Here is an 11,727-nt window from a genome sequence, read left to right as displayed (position 1 = left end):
GCTTGGTTGCTTTATAACTAACTGTGTCTTGCCAGTGACCTAGGCTGCAGGCTCATCTGTGTGGCCCTCAGTCTCCTAATTGCTGGAGTGAGGATCGGATCTGCTCTGCTGATTTCCTAAGATGGGCAGCAGATAATGCCTTCAGTTCCTCATTCTTTTCTTCAGTGCCATTCAGTAGCAGAATTACTAAAAGATAAAACCCAGAGATAAGAGTTGCCTGAAGTTCATTGAAGAAACAGACTTAGGGTGAGAATCCCATTTCTTATAAAATTGTGTGAAGTGAGGCCGCTTAGTTGTCTGCTGGGGTGACTGGGGCTCGGGGGTCACCCAGGGAAGAACTCGCAGTGGGCAGGATGTTGGAATTGTGCTCATCAGGTTAGCAGAGAGGCAGAAATGGGGTCCGGGATGAGAAGGTAAGAGTGGGAAGGCTCAGAGGCTTGCTGAGGTTCAGGGTGCCTGCAGTGGGCGCCCGCAGCGGGTGCCCACGGGGGAGAAACAGTGGTGTTGCCGGAGGAAGAGGCCGAGCCCTGGCACGGGCGGCTTGGCCCCAGCCCCGGCCACTCTCATGAGCTTCTTTTCTCTACCTTCTGGCCTGCCTTCCTCCTCTCTTGTTCCCTAAAAATCCGCTCTCAGCAGCCGAAGCAATCCTTTTAAAACATAACTCAGACTCATCACCACCCTGCTCCCCCGCCTCCGCCGGTTTTCTGTGACAGGTAGAATAAAACCCATCCTCCCCGGCTGACTCGACGGGCGGCGCCTGTGACTCTCTGTTCTGGCCTGTCTGGCGCCACCCTCCCCAGGTCACTTTGATGCCTGACAGCAGCACCATCCATGACCCTCTGGAATGGGAGGGGGAAGTGGCTGAGGTGGCAGGGGGCTCAGGGAGTTCGCGCTCTCTGTGACACAAGTGCCCACAGACTCGTTTGCTTGAGAAGATGAAATTTCCATTTTCTACGTGATGAATTTAAGATCGGGCATCATCTAGTGAGGCTCGAGATGAGCAAACCCTGTGACCGGCCATTACGCTCCTACAGGAAGCTTTGTACGCGGGGACCAGGGAGCTTGTGAGCCCAATCCTGCCCCCAATCTCTCTTTGTACAGCCCAGGAGCAAGGAACATTTTTAATGACTTTTCCATTTTTTAAACATTTTAAAATTTATTTAAATATAAAAAAAAAGACTATGCAACGGAGACCATATTTGGCCAACAAAGCTTAAAATGTTAACTATTAGCTCATTTATAAAAAAAAGTTTGCCGACCCTGTATATGTAGGATGCTCACACCAGATCGTTCATCCTAACAAAAAGCCAGAAACGTCTGAAGTATCTATCAGCAGTAGAACCAATCAATAGGTCATAGTTTGCTCATATAAAAAATATTACATAATGGTGGAAGTGAGCAAACAATAGCTATCGTTCATGTCGATGATTCTTACAAACCATACCGAGCCAATAAAACAGGACACACAAAAAACACAAACAGGAAGATTTCATTCACATCGAGATCAAAATGGATGGTAAGCTATGAAGAAAAGTGGGAAATAAATTGTTTTTAAAAGTCAAAACTGATTACCTCTAGGGCCACAGGAGGAGGTGATGTCAGGAAGAGGCACGTGGAGGTCTCTGAGGCGTTGAGCAATGTTTATTTCCTGATTCTGGTGGTGGTTATGTGGGTTTTCCCAGCATAACTAATCTTAACCTGTTTATCTATGTTTATACAGCCATCATTCATCGCTATGAAGATCGCTGTTATGGGTTAGCGATCGCTACAGTGATACTGTGTCAAAAACAACCCTGACATTCAGTAGCTTAAAACCACAAAGGTTTATGTTGTTTATGTCCGTAGCTCGGGGTGGTAGGAGGGGCGGCAGGGCCGGGCCAGGGGCTGTGCCATGTCTCAGTAGTTCTTGCTTTGGCCGCGGAGGCTTGGCTCCGTGGGTGTCCATTCTGGGCCCAGACCCAGGAGCCTGCAGCTACTCAGGGGCAGCTCCTCCCACGGCGGTGCTGGAGGCTCAACTAGGGCACACTGTCGCTCCCACCCTGTTGGCCGAAGCAAGTCACCTGGCCAAGCCCCAAATCAAGGAGGGGGGGAGAAGCCTCGGCCCACAGTGAGGCGGAGAGGTGAGGACAGTGGAGCCAGTACTGCAAACGTATTCTCCCAATGAAAGCATGAGTTAGGAGGGAAACTGAGGTTACCTTGGGGTGTGGGGTTCAAAACAAGCCACCTCAAGATGTGCGTCTGTGGTATGCGGATTGTTTTGAGCTAAAGGCATTTTTAGCTGTGAGCTCAAGGGAAGCGTCTGCCCCTCCCTTAGTCATAATGGTGGAAGTGAACAAACCAGCTACCTGAAGAACCTGAAATAGGGGCCTCGCCCATGATAAGAGGTGACCAGAGACGGCCTCTTTTGGCCCAGCTGCAGGCAGGACAAACTTCTGTTTACTAAGAGTCCATTTTAACGGTTCTGCAGTGACCCCCTGAACCTCGTCCCTCGCTCGAGGTGCCTCATGAGCCTCAGCCCTCCCTTCCGCTCCCGCACCGCTCACGAGTGTAGGCGTCTCTAACTCTTTCGTGTATGTGTGGTTCCCATACGTACATGTGTATTGAATTTGGTTATTTTCTCTTGCTAATCTGTCTCCTGTCTATGTGATTATTAGAACAGCCAAAAGAACCTCAAGGGTAGAGGAAAGTTGCTTCCTCCCCAGCGGTAGCGTTCAATTAGGAATCAGAAAGTCCGATCCGGAGCTCAGAAAGGTCTCGAATACGGACCACGGCTTGGCTCTTCTGCCTTTAGGTAGCAAGCAATGGCCTCCAAGTGACCGAATTCTCCAGGGACAGTGTGCCCGGATGAAGCAAGGGCATCGCTAATGTGAGCTGGGCTCTGAAGTATGGTGGCGTATAGGGGATTTAGACAGGGACCAGCAGAGGGGAGGAGGGGAGGGCAAGGGAGTTTGAAACAACAAGGCGTGTGCCGCCGACAGCGTACAGTGCGAACAGTGTGCTGGGCGTTGCTCTTGGGGGCGGCCTTAGAGGAAGGCACTTTGGTGGCTCCGTAGGGCCCATCCGCAATGGGCCGGGACAACGGGAGACAAAACGGGGCTGTTCCTGCGAGCAGCGTGGCTGCCGAGCGGCGTCCTCCGCCTTGCCCCCTGCTCTGTTCTCCCTCACACTATCATCGGCGGCAGGGTTCACCACGGGGTGACTTTCAATTGCTGTCACCTCCCTCTCATCCTGTTTTAAGAAACATTGTTATAAAAAAAAAAAAGAGAGAGAGAGAGAGAAAAGAAAAAGGACAGAGAGGTCAGCCACCAGGAGAGGATGCTCTACCCAGGCAGGATATCGTGTTGCCTGTAGATAGGAGAATTTTGGGTTTCTGCCCGACGCAAGGGTGGATTCGTGGTCAGTGCCCTTGAGGAACGTGCTGTCCATAGGGGAAGCGATGGCATGCAGCTCACGGGGATCCGGGGCGAGGCGCCAGGAGCGCTGAGCCAGCTCAGCCGCCGGGTGCCATGATGGCGCTGAGGAAGGAGCGGCTCACCTTGACCGGGGGCGGGAGCATCGATGAAGTGTGCCGAGCTGCAGAGCGGAGGAGCAAAGACGCAGAGCTGGGGCAGGGCGGCACGTGACGCGTCTTTGAGTGGAGGGAGAAGACGGTGGGTGACCGGGAAGGAAGCGTGAGGCTCCGTCATGGGGGACGCCCGGTGCCCGGGGTATTCGTACTTATGCTCTGCGGGCAATGGCGAGCCACTGCCCATAGGCCTCTCTCTTTGAGGAGAGAGGCTTCATCAAACTCACGTCCCAGGAGATGTCTCGTGGAAACGTGCGAGATGAATTAGCTGTCAGGAACCAAAGGGAGACTGTGGCGTCTGTACGTGAACGGGGAGCTGCAGCAGCAGGAAGAGCCGAGGAGGCAACAGGGGTGGCTTCACGGGGCGGGTCACGGCCAGGGGACAGTCAGCTGTTTCTCATGGGCAGAGGCCATTGACCTCAAGCTGGTTTGGCCTGTGCACACGCAATGCCGTGAAACCCCTCCCTGCCTTACTCACTGAAAACACAGCTTTTGTAAAACACACGATACTTCCCTCCACATGGTCACTTTTCTGCCAGTCATGGTGTCTGGGCTTTCCCCTCTGGCCGGGCAATAACTGCTGAGACAAGTGTGGTCAGAACAAGCCCCGTCGCATCCTGTGGGTGGCTGCGGACTGCGGACTGCGGAAGGCTCCTGCTGACTCCGACTCTCCTGAAGTAAGAAAGCCGTCAGCTCAGTCTCTTCACTCTGTGAAGTCTGCTGTCCCTTCTCTGTTGAAATCCATGTGTGACAAGGCATTGACTCACTTCCCTGGGCCTTTGGAGTGCTACTGCTTCCTGGATCAACAAATACCGCGGGCACTTCTCGAGTTCACGGAAAGGGGTGGAAAGTACCAGATTTAACAGTAGGGGCCCTGGATTGTCATTTCAGCTCTCCTGCTTTTTGGGGGAGGTTGTATGGTCAGCTGGGTGACATTTGGGGCTTCGAGATCTTTGTAGGGAAGGAGACGCATAAATACAAATTGTTAACCCTAATTCAGATCTTTGAGGAGATGACCAGAATGTCTCTCCCAGGTGTGTAGAAGACTTGCGTGTTCAGCTGGGCGACTCTGATACTGACTAGCTTTTGTTCAGTCATTCAAGACACAGTCATTGACAGACACTGTTCTATGCTCCTGAAAAATGATCAAAGAAAGACAGGTACGAGCCCTGCCTCTATTTTTTAAGACTTTATTTGTTTAGAGCAGGTTCCAGTTTACAACGAAATTGGGAGGGAGATGCAGAGATGTCCCACACGCCGCCTGCCCCCACACACGCACAGCCTCCCCGTTATCAACGCCACTCGCCAGAGTGGTGCATCTTCCACGGATGAACCTGCACTGACACCTAGTTCACTCTGGGTGCTGTACAGTCTGTGGGTTCGGACACGTGTATTACGACGTGCGCCCATCGTCACAGGGTCACGCAGAGTAGTTTCGCTGCCTCAACACCCTCTGCGCTCTGCCGAATCACCTCTCCCTCCCCCCGCCCCGCCAACCCCGGATCTTTTTAATCTTTTTACTGTCTCCGTAGTTGTGCCTTTTCCAGAATGTCATACAGTTGGAATCATACCAGATGCAGCTTTTCCAGATTGGCTTCTTTCACTTAGTGATACGCATCCAAGTTTCCTCCACGTCTTTTCGTGGCTTGGTAGCTCCTTTCTTTTTAGTGCCGAATAGTGGTCAGTCATGGAGATGCGCCACAGTTTGTCCATTCACCTACCCAAGGACATCTTGGTTGCTCCCAAGTTTCGGCGATTGTGAATGAAGCTGCTATAAACATCTGCGCGCAGGTTTTTTGTAGACATAGTTTTCAACTCCTTTGAGAAAATACCAAGGAGCACAAATACTGGATTGTATGGTAAGAGTGTGTTTAGTTTTGGAAGAAACCCACCAAACTGTTTTCCAAAGCGGCGGCACCGTTTTGCCTTCCCGCCAGCAGCGGGTGAGAGTTCCCGTTGCTCCGCGTCCTCGCCAGCATTCGATGGTGTCGGTGTGCTGGATTTCGGCCATTCTAATGAGTGGTATCTCGCCGTCGTGTTAATGTGCATGTTTCTGATGACATAGGATGTGGAGCATCTTTCCTCATGCTTACTCGCTATCCGTATAGCTTCTTCAGTGACGTTTGTCAAAGTCTTTGCCCCGATTTTTCTGTTCTCTTATTGTCTAGTTTTTAAATTATTTGTATATTTTGGACAATAGCCCTTTATCAGACGTGTCTTTTGCAAATATTTTCTCCCAGTCTGTGGCTTGTCTTTTAACTCTTTAGATGTTGTCTTATGCGGGGCAGAAGTTTTTAATTTTATTTGGACCCCGCCTCCTCATGGAGCTTATGTGTGCTCGGGGAGCAGCATTCGCTGTCTTTTGTAACTAACTCATAATAGCTAACGGTTGGGAAGCACTTACAGCACGCCAGTTTCTGTGCTAAACCCCCGCACTCCTTATATAGATAGCTATTTCTTTTTATCACAATTCCTGTTTCCCTGTCCGCTGTAGACAACCATCCTGATGCATTTCATGTATGTCCCTGTTTGTGTTTTGGGAAATTTAGGTTGTTGTTTTCTATGCATGTATTCTAATTTGTATTTACAACAGATATGTTTATGTAAATTAGGATGGATGCCACCCTTTTTCTCCCAGCACTGTGTTAGGAGGATCTACCTGTGTTACTTTGTGCATCTACCTCCATTCTCCAGCTGTGAAACGAACGGTCCAGAGGGCAGTCATCATGTTTACCATACAGCCAGGGGCTCAGCACAGAATTCACCCAGAGCTGGCATTATTAGTTACTTGGTGAACAGATGAGGCTTTTAGTTCAGTCTCTTGGACTTAGTTCAGTCAGAAATGCCAGCAAACCCCCGGAAGGGCCACATCCAAACCCCCAGCTCCAGTAGGCATCCCTTTCCCATCTCTCTGACCCATGTACTGCGTGGACCACACACACACACACAGCCTACTCAGAAGGAACATCTCCTCCCTCAACTCAGGGCCCCCTTCTCCTTCCTGTCCTGACGTCCTGTGCTTATGAACTCTAACAAATCGTAGTTACCAGCATGGAGTGAGCACTTTCTATGTGCCAGACGCTGTTCTAAGTGCTTAATGTGTATGAACTCATTTAATAGTCTCAACCACCCTATGAGGTCAGTGTGATCATTGTACCCATTTTGCAAATCATAAAATCGAGGCCGAGGTTCTCCCCATCAGTAAGTAGCAGAGCAGGGAGGGATGTGAACGCAGGCCATGAGATCACGGAGGCTGCACCTCAACCACTGAGTCACACTGTCCCTTGTGAGGTTCATTATCCTCCTGTCCAGACCAGGTACGACTGTCAGAAACTATAAAATACAGATAGCTGAACGAGGCTTTGCCTTTTATTCTGAGCGTTGCTGTAACAACGCGGCTGTTGAACTTCCCAGCATCGGGAATCTTGTTGACAAAGACCTGCGGACTTCTCGGCGGCCTGGTCACCGCACATCCTGGCTGGCATGAAAGACCCCAGAGAAAGTCCACCTGATTCATTGAGACTTGCTGTGCCGACGTTTTATTCCGCGAACACTTGGTTGACTGCAGAGCCCGTTTCCTGGCCCGGCCAGACAGCAGGGCGCTTGCCACTGAGTTTGGCAGACGCTCTGAGTCCCCTTTGTGTGACCGAACCCCGGGGACTGCTGCCTCCCGGAGCCTGGGCTGCTTCTAAGGCCTTTGTCCTCCTCTCCCATGACCCATTGTTCTCAGATTTGCTGCTTTCTGCATGATCATCTTGTTTTCACTCCATCTTAGTTCACTGTCTTTATGTTCCCCGACCCCCTTCCCTCTTGCCGCCAGCTCTTCTCCGTCCTCTCTACCTTTTTCTTTCTCATGTCCGATGACGTCTTGTCGACCTGTTCTTTCTTCGCCCTCCTTTTCCTCTGACCTTTCGTCCTAAACCGCCGCTGGGGCTGGTTCCACGCAGCGTCAGGTCTCCTCCCATCCTCCCCCACACTGGCTCCTGCGCCCGCAGGTCCCCCACGGAGCCTCAGCCACTCTGAGGGCAGGCCCCCTGCTTTACCTTCTTCCTACTAGCCGTTCAGGAGCAAAGGGAGGGGGCAGCCCCCTCTGGCTATGCGACAGTAACCCTAAGTTGTCCTTTGGTCAGATTAGAATGTCAGCAACAAAATAGTTCTGGCTGCTTCCTCCCGAAGTTCTGATCGATGTCGCCTTTCCCAGGAAGGTGACCGACCTGAATTCTTGCTGGTGTCTCTTTCATCTCCTGGGAACGATCTCCTTTTTTTTTTTTTTTCAGCTCTTCCAGTTAATCCTTATCACTTCGGCTCATCCCTCCCTTTGACCTCTGATCAGCTCTCTCCACACACATATTTTTGAGCACGTTTATTTATAAGATGGTCCCACCTCACCTTGTCAGAAGTTTCCTCCTCCTCTCATTCTTTCAGGGCACCTGCCCCTGACAAAGGCCCTGGGATACCTGAGTTCTGCTCCCCCGTTGCCCTGACAGGCTCACCGGTGAAGGTCGAACAGGTACTACAAGGACACTGATATGCCATTAAAGGGACACGTGGGTTTGACATGGGTTCGATGTAATGGACGGATGTTATTTCCCAGCGTGAAACCTGGCCTCCCTCACAGATAACGCCAGCCTCTCCTGACCCACTCGTGACTTTTTCTGTCGATATCTTCACACCTTCGCTCGTTCTGTCCTTTTCCCCCTCGAATCTCTGACTGCATCCCCCATGGCTGAGGACGCCACCACGCTTCTGCCACAGTAAGCTCTGGGCGAACCAGGACCCGGCGAGAGCCCCACGTCCCTGCTCCCTTGTCAGAGCCCCCGAAGCTGTCTCGGCGATGCCGGTGTACTCGCGCCAGCGCTACCAGGTCTGCTGGTGACGTTTTTACTTGTCCATGTTTTTGTTTCTCTCCTAAGAGCCTTTGCCCCTTCGAGGCAAAGGACCGCGTTTTCAGTGTTTAGAGTCTGAGTGGGCAGATGGGAAATGATTTGGGAGCTTTAACAAGTAACGGAATCAGTAAGTGTGGAATCTCGGATCTCTCCCCCCAGCTACAGTCACGTGCCGTCTCGTCCCATGGCTGCCCCGGTATATGTCACAGTTTTCCTCCTGGACTGTAAGCTCCTAAGGTGAGTGGGGCAGGGCATCTCCATGAGGACCCCATCCCATCTTCCTGAAAACCCAGCATGTGTACCCCGGGTGCTCGCAAACAGCTGTCGAATTGGCTTGGAGGTCAGAAGCCACAGCCCTCTGGCCGACAGCCTCCAGGGCAGCAGGAGAACAAGGATGCTGAGGAGACCGGGTAAGGGATTAGAAGCACTTGCGTGTCCGCCTGCTGGAAAATCAGTCTTTTCATTTGCAAGTCCCAGAAGAGAAAGCCTACGCGGTACACCCTGGCCCAGGAGAATCTTGCATGTCGGCACCGGGAACCTGGGAGGAACTGGGTATTTGAGGCCACGACAGGTATCGATGCTGACTGCGGAGGTCAGGGCTCTCGGTTCCACGAACCTTTGGCTTCCTTGCTTTCTTGCTGAAGTTACGGAGCTGACCGAACTCTAGTGACAGCGCGTGGCCGAGGATTCAGGCCTCGGGAGCACCAGCCGCGCACTCCTGGGTCTCTCGTTCCCACTTTGAGAAACGGTATCACAGCGACAGCCACGTTGCTGACCACGCCCGCATTCCTTCCCTACGGCTGCTGCTGCGACAAAGTGCCGCGAACACGAGTTTATTATCGTACAGTTCGGGAGGTCGGAAGTCTGAAACGAGCCCTACAGGGGCTAGAGAAGGGTCCACGGGGCCACATGGCTTTAGAGACTCTGGGAGAGGGTCGATCCCTTGACTTCCGGTTCCCCCACTCGGGACCACGTCGCTCCCACTTCTATTTCCATCTTCCTGTCCCCTGACCCCAGGTTCCTGCCGCTCCCTTTGTAATCGCATCGGGCCCACCCAGAAAATCCCTCTATCTCAAAATCCTTAACCGAATCGTATCTACAAGGTCCCTTTTGCCAGGGAAAGTAACATATCCACAGGCCCTTCGGGGGCCACTGTTGACGTGGCCACGATGCCTCCCAGAAGGACACGCATGGCGATGGAGTTTTAATTATGAAATATCTCACGCGTACGGGGAAGTTTAGATGAGTACGATGGCTTCTGTCAGGGCTGAGCTGACCGAGAAGGGAAGGTTCGACGGTGAGACGCCCAGTTGGAAGGATGCACGAGAGGCAGGCGAGAGAATGAAACGCACCAACTTTACTGTGCGGAGCGCACTTCTGTTGGGGGGAGCGCGGTTCTATCGGGGCGGGGGGCGCGCGTACTTCTCCTGCTCCCCTTCTTGTGCTCCCCTTCTGCTCCCCAGGGCACCGCATGGCTCCACACAGATCAGAGTACAATAGTGGCCTTCCGCCCCACATGCGTGATACAATCAGCTGAAGTATGTTTACATATTTTCGGCGCGGGCGTCCTATTACACTAAGGTAACATTCTAAATCCTGGGTCCTATTCCTCGCCGGGAGGCTGGATCACTGTCAGACCTGGGACTCGCTCACAGCCTCCCGCGTGAGATTTCACCATACCCGCCAACTTTGGAGCTTAACCCTCATCTAAGATGCAAGTCCATAGGAAAGAACCAAGCCTTGAGGCCCTGATAGGAATTAGCCAAGAAGAATGGGGCGGGCAGGGCGCACAAGGACTTTCCATGCAGAGGGAACGGCACATGCACAGGGTGGTCTGGGGGATGCAATGTGGCTGAAGCATTAGAAGGAGATGAGAATTAGTGGGGACCAGACCCCAAGAACCCTGTGTGCTGTGCTGAGCGTGGACTTTGCCCTCCAAGTGATGGGGCGGTCAGCTTGATGGAGGGAAGGAAGAGGTCAATAACACTGAGAGGGACGGTGGCCCTGTTGCTTCTCGGCGGGTGTGACCCCTTGGAGGTTCCTCAGCTTCTCTGTGCCTCCTTCCTTATCTGTAAGAGAACTAAATGAGATAAGGTGTGTACAAATTGCCTAGAACACTAAAAGCAGTCCCTCGGCCACAGGCTATGCTCCTGTTATTATTGTCACTGAAGGCATTCGCCCCTGGGGAGGTGACGTGGCCGGCGCAGGGAGACAGGATCTGCAGCTTCAGGGGCATGTGGGCAGACATTTTCCTGGCTGGCTCTACAGAATGTTCCAGGAAAGCTGGAGGGTGTTGGGAACTTCTCAGTGGCTCAGCCTCCTGGGGAGCCAGAAAGAAAACCTGAACGATGCTTTTCCAGAGGCCAGGACTCCCAGGCTTCTGGGACCATCCCCCAAGTACTGCCCCTAAGCACTCCCGCCCAGCCTGACCCCACCTCACTGCCCCAGGGGCAGGAAGCAGCCTGGAGGGAGCTGGCTGCAGATCTTCTAGATTAGGAACTTGGATCCTTTCTTTACTTAGCATTGCTAAAGGCGGGGTCTACCTCTGATTCATCTTTGTCTCCCCACACCTGCCTACCCCACCACACACGGCTGCTCAGGAAGCCACGTGACTTGGAGCTGCTCTCAGCCCTTCCAGGGTCTCAGGATTCCATTTCCCAGAACCTGTTAAGTTGGAAACTCCCAGAATAGTACTTGCTGACTGCTGGGCCCCTCACGAATCAGGAATGTGTTTCTGAAAAGAGGCTCAGTGACCCGGGGCTGGGGACGGCCAGTTCCTTGTGAATACAAAGTGTCCCATTGACTTCTGGGGGACAACTTCAGTAATTTGCAGGCAGCCTCTCAGTAGTGCCTCACCCACCTGCGTGGTTCAACAAATGAAATAGGAAAATAATTCGATTTATGGGACTTAAAAAGGAAAAAAAAAACGAAAAATGCCCCCTTATCTAAAAATCCCCATTTTTTCACTCTTGGCCTCGGGTAGACAGCTCTGACTGGTCCAATGGTACAGAAATTGATTTTCCTTCAGAGTGAACGTGGCTTCCAGGGGTTCCCACTTAGCAACCCACCCTCGACCCTGGGGGAGAACCAGACAAATGGGGCTGGGTCTCTAAGAGCCATCGGGAGCGGATGATTGCAAATTCCACCAGTGAGCCTCTGGAACCAGGGCTAGCCCTTCCCCACCCCCCTGACAGTTTCTTTCCTAGCCAGGGTCTTAAATATCATTTCCCATGAGGCATCACTGCACAGCGGTTAGATCGCGGGCTCTCGAGTCAG

The sequence above is a fragment of the Rousettus aegyptiacus genome, unplaced genomic scaffold, assembly GCF_014176215.1.
Source record: "Rousettus aegyptiacus isolate mRouAeg1 unplaced genomic scaffold, mRouAeg1.p scaffold_m13_p_5, whole genome shotgun sequence".
NCBI classification, from domain to species: Eukaryota; Metazoa; Chordata; class Mammalia; order Chiroptera; family Pteropodidae; genus Rousettus; species Rousettus aegyptiacus.
This window is presented reverse-complemented; position numbering follows the sequence as displayed.